Source organism: Monodelphis domestica, chromosome 4 (genome assembly GCF_027887165.1).
Source record: "Monodelphis domestica isolate mMonDom1 chromosome 4, mMonDom1.pri, whole genome shotgun sequence".
Classification (NCBI taxonomy): domain Eukaryota; kingdom Metazoa; phylum Chordata; class Mammalia; order Didelphimorphia; family Didelphidae; genus Monodelphis; species Monodelphis domestica.
The window spans coordinates 351,387,639-351,401,901 of NC_077230.1; the positions used below are offsets into that span (position 1 = coordinate 351,387,639).

At 37.7% G+C, this 14,263-nt stretch overlaps 1 protein-coding gene across 1 annotated transcript in view; it reads left to right on the forward strand.

Moving 5' to 3' along the window:
• The first annotated feature begins 6,835 nt into the window (after nt 1-6,835).
• The window catches only part of LOC100015564 (olfactory receptor 51F2-like), a 171,396-nt gene continuing 163,968 nt past the window's right edge, over nt 6,836-14,263 (forward strand). The window contains exon 1 of the mRNA XM_001364159.4: nt 6,836-6,959. The gene's annotated coding sequence lies outside the window, so the exon portion shown is untranslated. The remainder of the gene's footprint in view (nt 6,960-14,263) is intronic.

The following is a 14,263-nucleotide window of genomic DNA, read 5'->3' on the forward strand; positions in this document are numbered from 1 at the left end:
ATTTCACTGAAACCTTGAACTTTACAATCAACATTCCTTCTTCCTCCACTGAAACTAAAAGGTGACCCTTCAAAAGGATAGCATTTCTTTTAGAATAGCTTACATTTATATAGTGCTTTGTGGTTTATGAAGTACTTGACAAGCTATTTCATTTGATTCCAACAACTGTAAGAGAGTTACAGATGAGGAAACCGAGACTGAAAGAGCTTAAGTGACCTGCCCAGGATCAGAGAGTGAGTAAGTGGCTGAGGCAGGAGTCAATCTCAGGTTTTTCTCACTCCAACTCCAACACTATTCACTGATCCACCCAGTTTTGTAATGTTCTATATTAGAAGGCATCTCATATTCATCAAACTAGAAGAAGGATTCTCTTTGGTCCCCACTATAGTTCCAAAATAGTCTTTCCTCTTTTGGGGCACCTGTAGTTGCTACTCCTTGTGCCATAGTGTCTCTATTCTTGTCATCAACACATCTTTAGGACTGTTTTCTAATTTTTTCAATGATTTGATAACCTCACTAATACGGTCGTCCTTACCATGTCTACCCTTGATATTATTCTAGAGAACTTTGATATTCATGTTTGTAAACCATCCAAAAATATGACTACATAAGTTTCAATTGATCACCCTTGCTACCTCCCATACTCCCCACAGTCCTTACCTAGAGCCTACAGCTAACTGTAGAGAGCTTGGTCACGAGGAAAAAATGGCATGAACATATCATTTGCACTGACTGATTGAAGGTCATGAGGTATTTGTAATATCTCTCTTTTAGCCCCTCCCCTAGGGCCACTGAGTTCTACTAGACTAGTTTGCTGCCTAGGGAATAATTATACAAAATGAGCCCCAAGAGACCCAGATGAAAAAATAATAACTGATAAATTCTTTCATTTTTAGGTTATTAGATTTATTACTGAGAATTTTTTCCTTGTTTCATGAGTCCTGTAAGCCTGAAGATGAAGGCTGTTATTACTATTTTATGATGAAGGAACTTAATGTCCATTATGGTTAATTAATTTGTCACAGAGAAAGTCAAAGAAAGAATTAAGAGCAGAACCTGCATTTCCTGATTTCTAGACAATTTATCATTTCCTTTAACACATGAAGCTTTTATGTTGTTCTAGATCCAAGCACAGACTTCATTCTTTTTCTCATTCTCCCTAACATCACATGTTCAATTAGTTACTAAATATTATCTACCTCCATAACATCATCCATATATTTCCTTCCCTAGACTATTGTGATTGCCTCCTCAGTATTCTCCCTGACTGAAGAAGCTATCGTCTCTGTTTTTTAAGTATTTATTAAGCATCCAGTGTGTTGCAAGCACTGGGTAATTCTTTACCCAGCATTGTGACCTCAAAGAAAGGCAAAAACCAGTCACTGCTCTATCTAATGAATTACAGTCTAATTGGGGGGATAATAAGAACTCCCCTTCACACTCCATTATGCTTTCTATTCTTCATACAGGATATTACTTGTCCTGTCTCCATGTCTTTTTATTGGCTTTTTCCCATTCAGATCTTGTACTCCTTTATCTCCACTTCATAGAATCCTTTGTTTTCGCCAAAGATCAACTCAAAAGCTATTTTCTACATGAATTCTTTCCTATATCCTTTCTAGCTGCTAGTGCCTCCCTCTAACCTCAATTACTTTGAATTTGTTTTGTATACATCATAGTCATCTCTATCTCTACAATATCTTGTATATATTTCCTTCTCTCCACTTGCATAAAAATCATGCTAGTTCAAAGCTTTCATCCCCTCTCTCCTGGACCATTACTCCTAATTTGCTTCCCTGATTCAGGTCTCTCACTACTCTAATCTATCCCTTCCACAGCTGACATAATGATTTCCCCAAAACACCAGCCTTGTCCAAGTCAATGCCTATCCTTCTTTCCACTCAAGAAATTCCACTATATTACTATTACCTCTAAGATTACTTCTGTGAGGCATTTAAAGCTCTTTGACACCTTGCACCTTTCTATTATTCAAATTTTCTTATACATTTACTCTATGATTTAATCTACTCTCCAGACATACTGGTCCTAGAAGCTGTTCCTCACCCAAAATGTTCTCTCTCCTTTCCATACCTTTGTATTGTTAATTTCTCATTCCTGGAATTTCTCCTTCCTTATCTCTGCCTGTTAGAATCCATAGCTTCTTTCAAGATTTAACCAAAGTATCAACTTCTCTAAGAGTCCTTTCCCAATACCACTAGCTTCTGGAATCTTCTTTAATGCTGCCTTGAATCTACTTTGTATATGTCTTATATGTACACATATATGGTAAATGCAATTTCCCTCATTAGCTTGTAATCTCCTTGAACACAGGAACTGTTTATTTTTTTCATTGTATCCTCAGAACTTAGCATCAAGACTGGTTCATAGTGCTGAATAAATGATGGACGATTGATTGCCTCTACTTTATGAGTCTTCCTGACTTCAGGCCCAACACTCTATCCATTGTGTCACTTAGCTACCCACTTAGCAAAAGTTGGTACTTAACAAATATTCATTGAATGATTGACTGATCTCTAAACCTTTGAATCTTTACATGAACATAAGAAAAGAATGGTCACTGTTCTTAGGGTATATTAATTTTCCTTGGTTTAACTGAATTTTTATTAAATACTGGGGGAAATGTGACCATGTCTGCAAATAATTAAAATGAAAAAGTAAGTTCTGGGAGAACATTGTCACATTATATCTTTTCCATTGCTCCTGGTTATTCCCTTTAGAGCTAAGTGAAAGAAATCTAACTTCTCTCAAGTGAGAGTTTCTTAAATGCCCAGTCATCTATTATGATCCTCATTAGTTTTGTCTTCTTCAAGTCAAAACATCCCCAGGTTACTCATCTGATTTTGATATGAAATGAATTCAAGGTCTTTCATCATCCTAGATTCCCTGACTGCTCTTCAGTTTTTTAAAAAAAACACTTACCTTTCATTTCATGATCACTACTTAGTATTTATTTCAAGGCAGAAGAGTGGTAAGGACTAGGCATCTGAAATTAAGTAACTTTCCCAGGGTCACACAGCCAGGAAGTATCTAAAGTCAAATTTGAACCCAGGACCTTTTATTTCAGGGCTTGGCTCTCCATCTGCTAAGTCACCTAGTTACCCCACTGTTCTTCAATTTATCAGTGAATTTATCAATTGAGTTAATTACAAAGCAAGTTGTAGTATATGATTGTGATAGAATACCACTGCACTGTAAGAAATGACAAGCATATCAATTTTTAAATAATGAAAAGATCAATATGAAAATATGATGAATGAAATAAGCAAAACCAAGAAAATATTATATATAACAACAGAAATATTGTTTGAAGAATGAGTTGTGTATGTCTACCTCCAATAAAAGGACTGAGAAATCAAAATAAGTAAGACTCAATTTTACTTATGCATATATCTTTTTGTCAAAAGATGCCTTCTACAATGGGGATGGGGAAGGAAGGGAAAAAAGTTACCTGGGTATTTTAGTGTAACAAAAAAGTAAATACATTTTTGTTCAAAGGAAAGATTAAGTCTATAGACATTAGCCATTTAAAAAAACCCTAGTCTATGTCACATGTTAATGAAAAGTAATAATATCTAGCTGAATCTAAGTTCTAGTTGACATGTGGACCATAACCAGTACTACTTCAGTAATGGCAAAAAGTACCATGCTACCCCATACCCCTCATTGGGAAGTCTAATACTCCTGGTATTTTCTTCAAGCAGGAAAAAAAGATGGCAACAGGCTTTGAATCACTCCATTTTAAAGTTCCATATAAGTCACCAATTCTTGATATACAGTGATTAATAAGAAGATTATTTCCTCATCTCAAAGTATAATTCCTTCCTCACTGACTTACATGTCCTGCAAATTCATAAAAATTCCAAAGTGAGCTCCAGCACAAATTCCCTAGGTTGGTTCCCCATACCCAAAACACATGCCAAATCATTACAGTAATACCATAGATTATGAGTCAGATTATGGTGATTTTAATTAATATAGAGAGAAGGAATTAAGGAGGGGGGAGAGAGAGAGAGAGAGAGAGAGAGAGAGAGAGAGAGAGAGAGAGAGAGAGAGAGAGAGACAGAGAGAGAGAGAGACAGAGAGAGAGAGAGAGAGAGAGAGAGGAAAGAGTTAATTTAAACTGCTCCAACTCAGGCTGAGCCAGGCAGGGGTTAAAGGCCTTAGCTAAAGGGGCCTCCCTGAGCCCAAGGGAAAAGGAAGTCAGTCTTATCACTCACCACGAGACCATCTCAAGGGAGCTGTCTGAGTGAGCTCCTCCAGGCTGAGTTCTAGGATCAAACTGGAGCCCAGGCTACTCACAGGAAATGATCAGCCAGATCCAACTTTCTGGGGAAAGAATTTTTGAGAGACAAAAAAATCGCAAATATATAGACCTTTCACCCTTGTGTCTCCACCTCTAAATTTTCACATCTACCAATCACATCAAAGGCTTTCTCCAGGACTGTCCATACCTTTAGTTCTCACCTTCTTTGATTAGTTTATATCTTTTGAGCTACTTCACACTTCTTTGTTAAGTTCTCCTTTTGTTAGTTACTTGAACTTTTTTGTGATTAATTTAACCTTTATAGTTACTTAACACCTTTTTGTATTAAGGTCTAAAAATAGACTTAGCTTAAAGTTCTAGCTTCACTATAAGGTGAGAACCAAGTACCTTCATTGTTAAATTAGGAGATTACAATTTTATCTTCCCCTAAAGTATGTCTAAAGAGGGTGGAGTAATGTAAAGTACTACATGACATTCCTGATTCTGTTAAAGAGAGTGTCTTCATTTTTACAATCATAGCTAAATCAAATCTTCTAAGGTACGGTCTGAGTAGGGTGGAGTAGTTTTAAAATTCACAAGTAGTTGCAATCTTCACTCTTGGAACTTAATCAGCAAGGGTCTCAGAGAAGTCTGGTGAGGAGAGGTGTTGGAGCTTGAGTTTCCATGCTCTCTGAAGCCTTGATAAAACTAAATCAAGGCAATGGAGATGTTCTTGCAGAGCTGGATGTGCCCTGAGGCCAAAACCTTGGGAAGGGGGGACAATATGGAGTGTCTTGGCTACAATTGGGCTGCTTTCTCTGAGCTTCTACTCCAGCTGTCTCCCCACTGCCTGTATTCAAAGCCCTGAGTTGGCACAGCTTTGCCTGCTAGGTACTCCTTCCCAACTAGAGCCCTTGCCTTCCCAGAGATTCCAGCCACTGCTGGAGGCTCAGAACTGTAGATGGGGGAGGGGTCCTGGGACATTCCTTCTTCCTTCCCCTTAAACCCTTGAGTACAGCAGGTGGGTTCCTTAGCTCTGTCCTGTTGTTAGATTTTGTTTTCAGTCCCCATAGGAGCATTTTGTTTTTAATCAGTGAGGAAGGGTTTTCAGAGGTCTGAACTTTCACTGCCTCTACACTGCCATCTTGACCCCACTTCCAAGGTATGCATTTTTAAAGCCCTTTGGGCATAATTCCAAATTGCCTTTCTGAGTGGTTGGATCAATTCACTACTCCACCAGTGATACATTAGTAGCCCAATTTTGCCATAACCCCTCCAACATTTATTATTTTCCTTTTCAATCATATTGACCAGTCTGTAGGTTTAAGGTGGTACCTCAGAATTGTTTTAATTTGCATTTCTTTAATCAAGAGGGATTTATAACTTTTTAAATGTGATTATAGATAGCTTTGATTTCTTCATCTGAAAACTGCCTATTCATATTCTTTGACCATTTATTAATTGGGGAATGACTTGCATTCTTATAAATATGACTTAGTTCTTTATATATTTGAGAAATGAGATCTTTATCAGAGAAATTTGTTATAAAATTTTCCCAGTTTGTTACTTCCATTCTAATCTTGGTTGCATTGGTATTATTTGTATGAAACCTATTAAATTTAATATAATCGAAATTATTCATTTTATATACTGTAATGTTCTCTGTCTCTAGTTCGGTCTTAAATTTTTCCCTTCTTTATAGATCTGACAGATCAACAGTTCTACATTTTCTTAATTTACTTAAAATATCACTCTTTATGATTAAATCATGAACCAATATTGACCTTATCTTGCTATAGCATGTGAGATATTGATCTTAACCTAATTTTTGCCATACTGTTTTTCAATTTTCCAACCAGTTTTTATCGAATAGTGAGTTCTTATCCCAATAGCTGGAATCTTTGGGTTTATCAAACACTTGATTGCTGAAAGTCCCCAAGACTATCCCATTGACCACCATTCTCTTTCTTAGTCTAAATAAGATTGTTTTGATGATTACTGCTTTATAGTACAAGTTAAGTTCTGATAATGCTAGGCCACCATCCATCACATTGTTTTTTTCATCAGTTCCCTTGATATTTTTTACCTTTTGTTCTTCCATATGAATTTCATTATTATTTTTTCTAGTTCTATAACATTTTTTGGTAGTTTGATTGGTATGGCAATGGATAAGTAAATTAATTTTGGTAGGATTGTTATTGTGATTCTGTTTTTAAAAGCAAGCAAACACATGTAAACCTAAAGACCAACACTATATCCTAATGATTCTCATTTGAAGATTTGATTTAGCTACTTCCTGATTGTAACAATGGAGATACATGGTCTAACAGAATCAGGAATGTTTTGTGAAGTCTACATTGCTCCACCCTACTTAGTCTAACAAGGTCAGGAATGTCTGCACCTATACTTAAGGATTAAGTATCTAGGAGGGTGGCCTTCAACAGACATGTGCAGAAACAGCTGACAGACCCTGGGCTGTCCTAAGTCAAGTTAAGCTACCATTGATATAGATAAGATGCAGGAAACTGATATAAAACCGTCTATCTATGGTGTGTCACTTCCTCTTTTTAGTCTCTTTCCCTGAAGAAGTGGATCTGGCTGGTGACTTCCTATGAGCAGGCCTGGGAGCCAGTTAAATCCTGGAACTTGAGCTGGGAGGAGCCCCCTCAGACAGCTTCCTTGAGATGGTCACATGGTAAGAGACAAGACTGCTTTCCCTTTCCCTTGGCTCTCAAGGGAGGCCCCTTGGCCAAGGCCTTTAATTCCTGCCTGGCTCAGCCTGAGCCTGAGCAGTATTAGTTAACTCTTTCCCTCTCTCTCTCTCTTTCTTAAATCCTTTCCTCTATATTAATTAAAATCACCATAATTTCCAGCTGACTTGTGTATTTTGTTATTTGGGATATCCCATGGCAACCAATAATTAAATATAGTTTCAGTCACAACACTAAAATTATCTTTACAGTTTTGGCTGACCAGGTCAGTTGTGAAGAAATACCCTCAATCTTCTTAACTTTCCTAAACTTTTTCTTTACTGTGACTATCCCTAAGTTCAGCTTTTAATAGCTTATTTTGATCAACTCTAGAGGTAAGTAAATTTGGATTTTTTCCCCTCTACAGCTGATTTTCTTTCTTTCTTTCTTTCTTTCTTTCTTTCTTTCTTTCTTTCTTTCTTTCTTTCTTTCTTTCTTTCTTTCTTTCTTTCTTTCTTTCTTTCTTTCTTTCTTTCTTTCTTTCTTTCTTTCTTTCTTTCTTTCTTTCTTTCTTTCTTTCTTTCTTTCTTTCTTTCTTTCTTTCTTTCTTTCTTTCTTTCTTTCTTTCTTTCTTTCTTTCTTTCTTTCTTTCTTTCTTTCTTTCTTTCTTTCTTTCTTTCTTTCTTTCTTTCTTTCTTTCTTTCTTTCTTTCTTTCTTTCTTTCTTTCTTTCTTTCTTTCTTTCTTTCTTTCTCCAAAAGCAGCAGGACTGGGGAAACTGTTTAGCTATGAAACCTGGAGAAAGTTTTTTCCTTGTCCTGCTCCCCATGTGTTTACTTTAGAAATATGTGGCCACAGCCAGTTCACAACTTACTTAACAACTGGCTTATCAGCTCCATGACCAAACTTTTAAATATATTATTCCTTGTCTCTCTGAAATGGCTCATCCCATGGAACTGATGGCAAAGTCTAATCGACACACTACTCCCCTTTGAGATTTTAATTGTTGTAGCTGTAATATTGTATCTCCTTGGAAAACATATTTCCCAGACAAACCAACCAATTGTTCCTTCTATTATTCAGCAATATGAGGAAAAAAATACCTGGCTTGAGCTTATAGAGGAAAATTTGGGGGAGATCATAGCTTCTATAAAAAGCATTAAAAGAGAGTTAAGAACATCCAGGAATAGGAGTGATTTATCTCTCCATACTTCATCATTATCAGAATCCCTGTCCCAACCTGCTCTACACAATTTGACTCCTAGTTCTCAAAACACCTCCCATACCCATACCCACTCCTTCCCCTGCCCATTACCCCTGCCATGCCCCTAGGCCCCAGCCCCCCCAACTCCTAACCAACCCACTCCTAACCAACCTACTTCTCCCCCTTCCAATGCTCCCTGTCCCACCCCCTCAGCCCCAGTTCCTCCCTACCGATGCCTCTTGCCCTGACCCCTCAGCCCATGTCCCTCCCCCTGCCAGGCTTCCTACCCCATCCACTCCACCCTAAGTTCACACCCTGCCCATGCTTCCTATCCCACCCCCTCCACCCTAAGTTCACCTCTAAGTTCACACACTGCCATTGCTTCCTAAACCACCCCTTCCACCCTAAGTTCACACCCTGTCCATGCCTCCTACCCTAAACCCTCTGCATCCTTTCCCCCAGCTACTGACCCTCCTTCCTTTGCCCCTCCTTCCCACCTGCCCAATTCAATTCCCATACCGTTCCTACTTCTGATACTTCTGGCACTATGGGACAACAAAAAACCCTCCCCCTAAGCATGCCCCACCCTTTTCTTTTTCACACCTACCCCATTGAGAATGGAGCAAGAAGCCTAGAGGCAGGAGTCAAGAAAATTCAGATAGAATTTTATTTCCTTCAAGGGAAGTTCCAACTTTCAATAAAGATGGGAACTTGGTATCTATAAGACACCATAAACCTTTTAACCCTGAAGATCTAAATAAAATTAAGGAAGATCTTCCATCATTTGAGGAAGAACCAATAGTAATTATAAAAAGATTGGAGAACATATTCAGAACTTTTGACCCCACTTGGATGGATGTTGAAAATTTATTAGAAAAATTTCTGACAAAGAGAGAGAGAAAAATAATGTCATCTCTCTGGCTAATCTGAAGCGAGGTAGAGGAGAAAATTATTGGCCAACTGAAGATCCACATTGGAACCCCAATATTGAACTAGAACACACAAAACTAAACCAGGCCAGAGAATCATTATTGACAGCCATGAGAGCTTTTTTCTGATAGACCTGAAAAATGCTCAAAATTTGAATGAACCCAACAAGAAATTGATGAGACCTTCTCCCAGTTTATGGACAGACTTATTGATGTAGGAAATACATATATTGACCTTGATTTATCCAGAGAAAGGGAAATTAGGAAAATATGTAAGCAATTCATTGAGAATTGTTGTTCAGTAGTAAAAGACTACTTTAAAACAGCTGTCCTAATTGGAACTCTATGGACCTCAAGAATTGAGGAGACTAGCAGCCTATGTTTATCAAGGTCATGTAGAAATACCTGAAGAATACAATACATCAGTGGACAACTTAAAGAAATTGAAATCTTAAAGGGACAATTGAAAAATAAGGGAGAGACCATAGCCCCTTTGCAGAAATCCACAGATGAATCATTAATATGCCTTTTCTTTGGGAAGAGAGTCCATGCAACAATGGTCTGTAGGAGCTGCCTACGGGAAAAAGGAATAATAACAACTTTAGAAATAATAACTATAGGAATCGTAATGCCAATCAAAATAATGACAGTACTCCAAATGAGGAAAATGATAATACCCAGCACAATACCCAGCAACAATATATAAAAACTGGAGCTCGTCCATGCTATACTCCAGGTGAAAATCCCCATCAGCATGGGGGATCCCAAAAAACTACCCAAGCACCTTTATGGAGGTGTGAAGGGGAGGGTTGAGGGCCTTGGAATAAAAAAAAACCTTTGATTTTCCAGACCCTGATATTTTAATGCCACTAATCCCTATACATGCCCCCCCCCACATAGTAAGGAACCTTATGTCACTTTAAAGGTGGGAAATTCATACTATGATTGTCTTTTGGACACTGGGGAATATAGGTCAATTTTGATAAGCAAACCAGATGCAAAATGTGACTCTATTGGCTCTCAAAATGTAGTAGGTGTATGAGGAAAACCTTTAAAGGACCCCAAACTTTCTCCTTGCATGGTATGCATGAGACCCCTAACTGTTGAATATTCTTTTCTTTTAATGCCTGGATCCCCCATAAACTTTCTGGGGAGGAATTTACTATGCAAACTACAAGACACAATATTTTGCACTCCAGATGACTACTTATCATTGGAAGTACATGAGGAATCTTTAAAATTACTCCCTGTACTTCTCTCAGAGAGCCAGGAGGCAAAAGAGCCATCCACCTTTGTAATAACTATAGATATACCAAAGTCTCTTTGGGCCACATCTCCTTCTGATGTAGGCATGCTTAAATCAGCTATTCCTGTGCATATTAAAACTAAATCTAGCCTACCTGCTTCCATCCCTCAGTTTCCCCTCTCAAAAGAGGCAATAGAGGGTATTATCCTAGTAATAAACTCATTAATTGCACAGAGAATAATAATTCCTTGTAAATCTGAATACAACACACCCATCCTACCCATTAAAAATCAAAAAGAGGGCCCAATGGCAAACACATCTATAGATTCATACAGGATCTGAGGTCTGTGAACAACCACGTTATAAAGAGACACTCTGTTTTCCAACATACATAAGATTATTTCTTCTATTCCTAGCACAGCTACAAACTTTACAGTAGTAAACTTGTGCTCAGCTTTCTTTTCCATTCCCATACACTAGAACTCCAGGCATATTTTTGCTTTCACCTGGAAGGGCTCTAAGAATAAGTGGAGTTGTTTTCCCCAGGGTTATGTGAAAAGCCTGAGTTTATTTGCACAAATTTTGAGCCAAGACACAGATAATATAACATTTAAAAACAGCAAATTAATCAAATATGTAGATGATCTACTCTTGGCTTCAACAGATGCAGAAGCATGTCAGGAAGATAGTAAATACCTTCTTTTGGAAATGCACAAAAGAGGGCATAAGATCTTGAAGGATAAGGCTCAGTGGTGTCTCCCTAAAGTAGAATATTTGGGTTTCATCCTGACTGTGGGTGCTCTTTCTATTTCTCCCAAATGAATTGAAAATATTCAAAATTTAAGGTCTCCTACCACTAAGAAACAGTTGAGAGCAATTTTAAGAGCAACAGGGTTTTGTAGACAATGGATTCCTTGCTATAGGGAAATTACTAAACCCCTTATAGCAAGGGATTCAGTCCCTGAAACCCTCAAATTAGAGCCAGAACACTTGTCAGCTCTATCAGATCTAAAAAAGGCTATCATGTCTGCCCCTGCCCTAGGCATCCCAGATTACAATAAGCCATTTACTTTGTATGTACATGAGCGAAGAGGGGTAGCTTCAGGTGTTTTAACTCAGACTTTGGGACCTTCTCAGAACCCAATTACTTATTATTCTTCCCAACTGGACCCAGTAGCTTCAGGAGCACCACCATTTCTTAGGGGAGTAGCTGCTACAGCCTTACTAGTGACAAAAACTGTTGATCTAGTATTGGGATGTTGATTAACAATATGTTCCCACATGATGTGGAAGCATTGTTGCTAAGGCATAGAACACAGGCATTCTCAGATCAGCGAATTACATAGTATGAAATAACCTTGTTAAATAGTGAAAACATTACCTTGAAATGCTGTACAACCCTTAACTCTGCCACTTTGCTTCCAGATTTACCAACTTCAGGAGAACCATTACACAGTTGTTAAACACTAGTGTCCATGGTAGAAAAGCCTCAAGATGATCTCTTGGACACTCCTTTAGACAATACAGACCTGGTCTTATTTACTGATGGTTCTTCTTTTATGAGGGATGGCATAAACTACACTGGAGCTGCTGTAGTCACAGAGTTTGCCACTGAGTGGTCAGCTTCACTACCCTCTAACATTAGCGCTCAAAGGGCAGAACTCATAACCCTGAAACATGCCTTTATAAGATTCTAGATATGCTTTTGGCATTTGTCACTCAGTTGGGATGCTATGGCTCCAGAGAGGATTTTTAACCTCATCTGGAAAATCTATAGCTAATGCAGAAATTATTAATGAAGTTCTTTTTGCTCTTCAGTTGCCAGAAGCTCTAGCTGTAGTTCATTGCTCTGCCCATACAGGTGGCACTGATCTTGTCTCTAGGGAAAATGATTGAGCAGATGCTGCTACAAAGCTAACAGCCATAGAAAGGCCTGAATTAATTTTAACATTAACAACCAATGATGACTTAAATTTATCACTTTCCAATAATGAAAAGGAAGTGGAAAAATGGAAGCAAAAATTCAAAGCAAAACAGAGTAATGGAGTATGGGTGTCATCTGAAGAAAAACACCTGCTCCCTAGAAGTTTCTATCATCAAATCTGCCAATCTATTTATAAAAGTGGTCACTTTGGCACTCAGGGCATCATGGAATCTGTTAAGAGAGTATGGCTAACACCTGGTATAACTACTATAGCCTCTAAAGTGTGTACAGCCTGATCTACCTGCCAAGAATATAACCAACATGCCTTTTGTGGCAAAGCCTTTGGTGGGCGTCCTCTGGCTTACACACCTTTTGAGCACCTACAGATAGATTTCATAACAATGCCAAAAGCTAGACATTATAAATTTTGTCTAGTCATAGTAGATCAACTGACCAGATGGCCAGAAGCACTTCCTGTGACCCAAGCCACAGTGGCTTTTGTTGCTAAGGTGTTTTTAAAAGAAATTATTCCTCGCTTTGGCCTGCCAGCACATATTGATTCAGATAGAGGAAGTCATTTTGCTGATCCTTTCCTAAATCAGATATATTCTTGCTTGGGGATAACTCCCAAATTCCATGTACCATATCATCCTCAGAGCTCAGGCCAAGTTGAAAGAATGAACAGAGAACTTAAAACTATGACTGGCAAATTATGCACTGAGACACATTTAAAATGGCTTGAAATTCTTCCTCTGGTTCTATTTTTATCTTAGAAGCAGGCCTAGAGAAGACCTACACATCTCATCATTTGAGATGCTTTTTGGACATCCACCTATACAGGCTATGCCTTTCTCCCCTGCATATATATCAGCATTAGGGGGAGACACTACGATTGCTTCCTATATACAGAAATTAAGCACAAATTTCATGAACTCCATGAATCTGGAGCTGCAGTACTAACCGGACCAATAGACTTTTCTCTTCATGACCTTAACCCAGGAGACAAAGTATATATTAAGAATTTCTAGCCTACTGGAGCAACTCAGCTTTCCTGGGAAGGGCCATTCCAAATATATTTAACTACTCCAACATCTATAGAGGTTGGAGAGAAGGAATCTTGGATTCATTGCTCCAAGAGAGCATCTTCTGTTTAGACTGATTGACTGTATCCTATCACATGCACTGGAGATAATAATCCATTGTCAAGTGGATTCTGTTTTTCAAGGACACATTGAATTACTGATTTTTTCCTTATTTTTATTATTGCTTTTCTTTTCTTTTGATTAGAATATTTGATTTTTTCCTTTTTTTCTCATTTCTTATACTAAAGGTACATACAATTAATATTAATTTTCTGCAATAATATCAGTTTAATATATATTAAACTGATATTAATGCAGAAAAATATACTTGCTATAATATGAATGCTTACCCAAAAGCTTTAGACTTTGGAAACCTGCCATTTATTGATAAAATGTTATGGGACTATGATTAATGTTTGTATTTGATTCTAGGAAATAGTATAAAAACAGGGAGCATAGACTTAACCTGAATAGTGCCAAAAAGAGATTAATTGCACTTCTAAATCAATACAAAAGGATTTGAAAAACTAGTGTGAGACTCGAGGTTGTGATGCTGGACATATGTTAAGTCGTAGGTCTTCCTTGTATCCACACTCTTTGTGAAAATATTTACAGACAAGTATCAAAGTTTGGCTATCATCCTGGCTTTCTCCATCCCTGAGAATGCAGGTAAAATTAGACCAGGGAATGACACTTCCCAATCAAAATAAAATTCTAGTTCTTTTTCTTCTTATAGTATGGCAACTTCCTGTAGTCTTGGCTGCAAATGGGTAAGTGAAATATTACTGCATTCTGTCCTACAGACTTGTAGGATAGAAATTACTTTAAATTGGGCCTGTACAAGGGCCTATTATGAATTTATTCTTGTTTATGCAACATTTTATATACATAGATTTTGGTATTTTGATTCTGATTTTGAATTTTT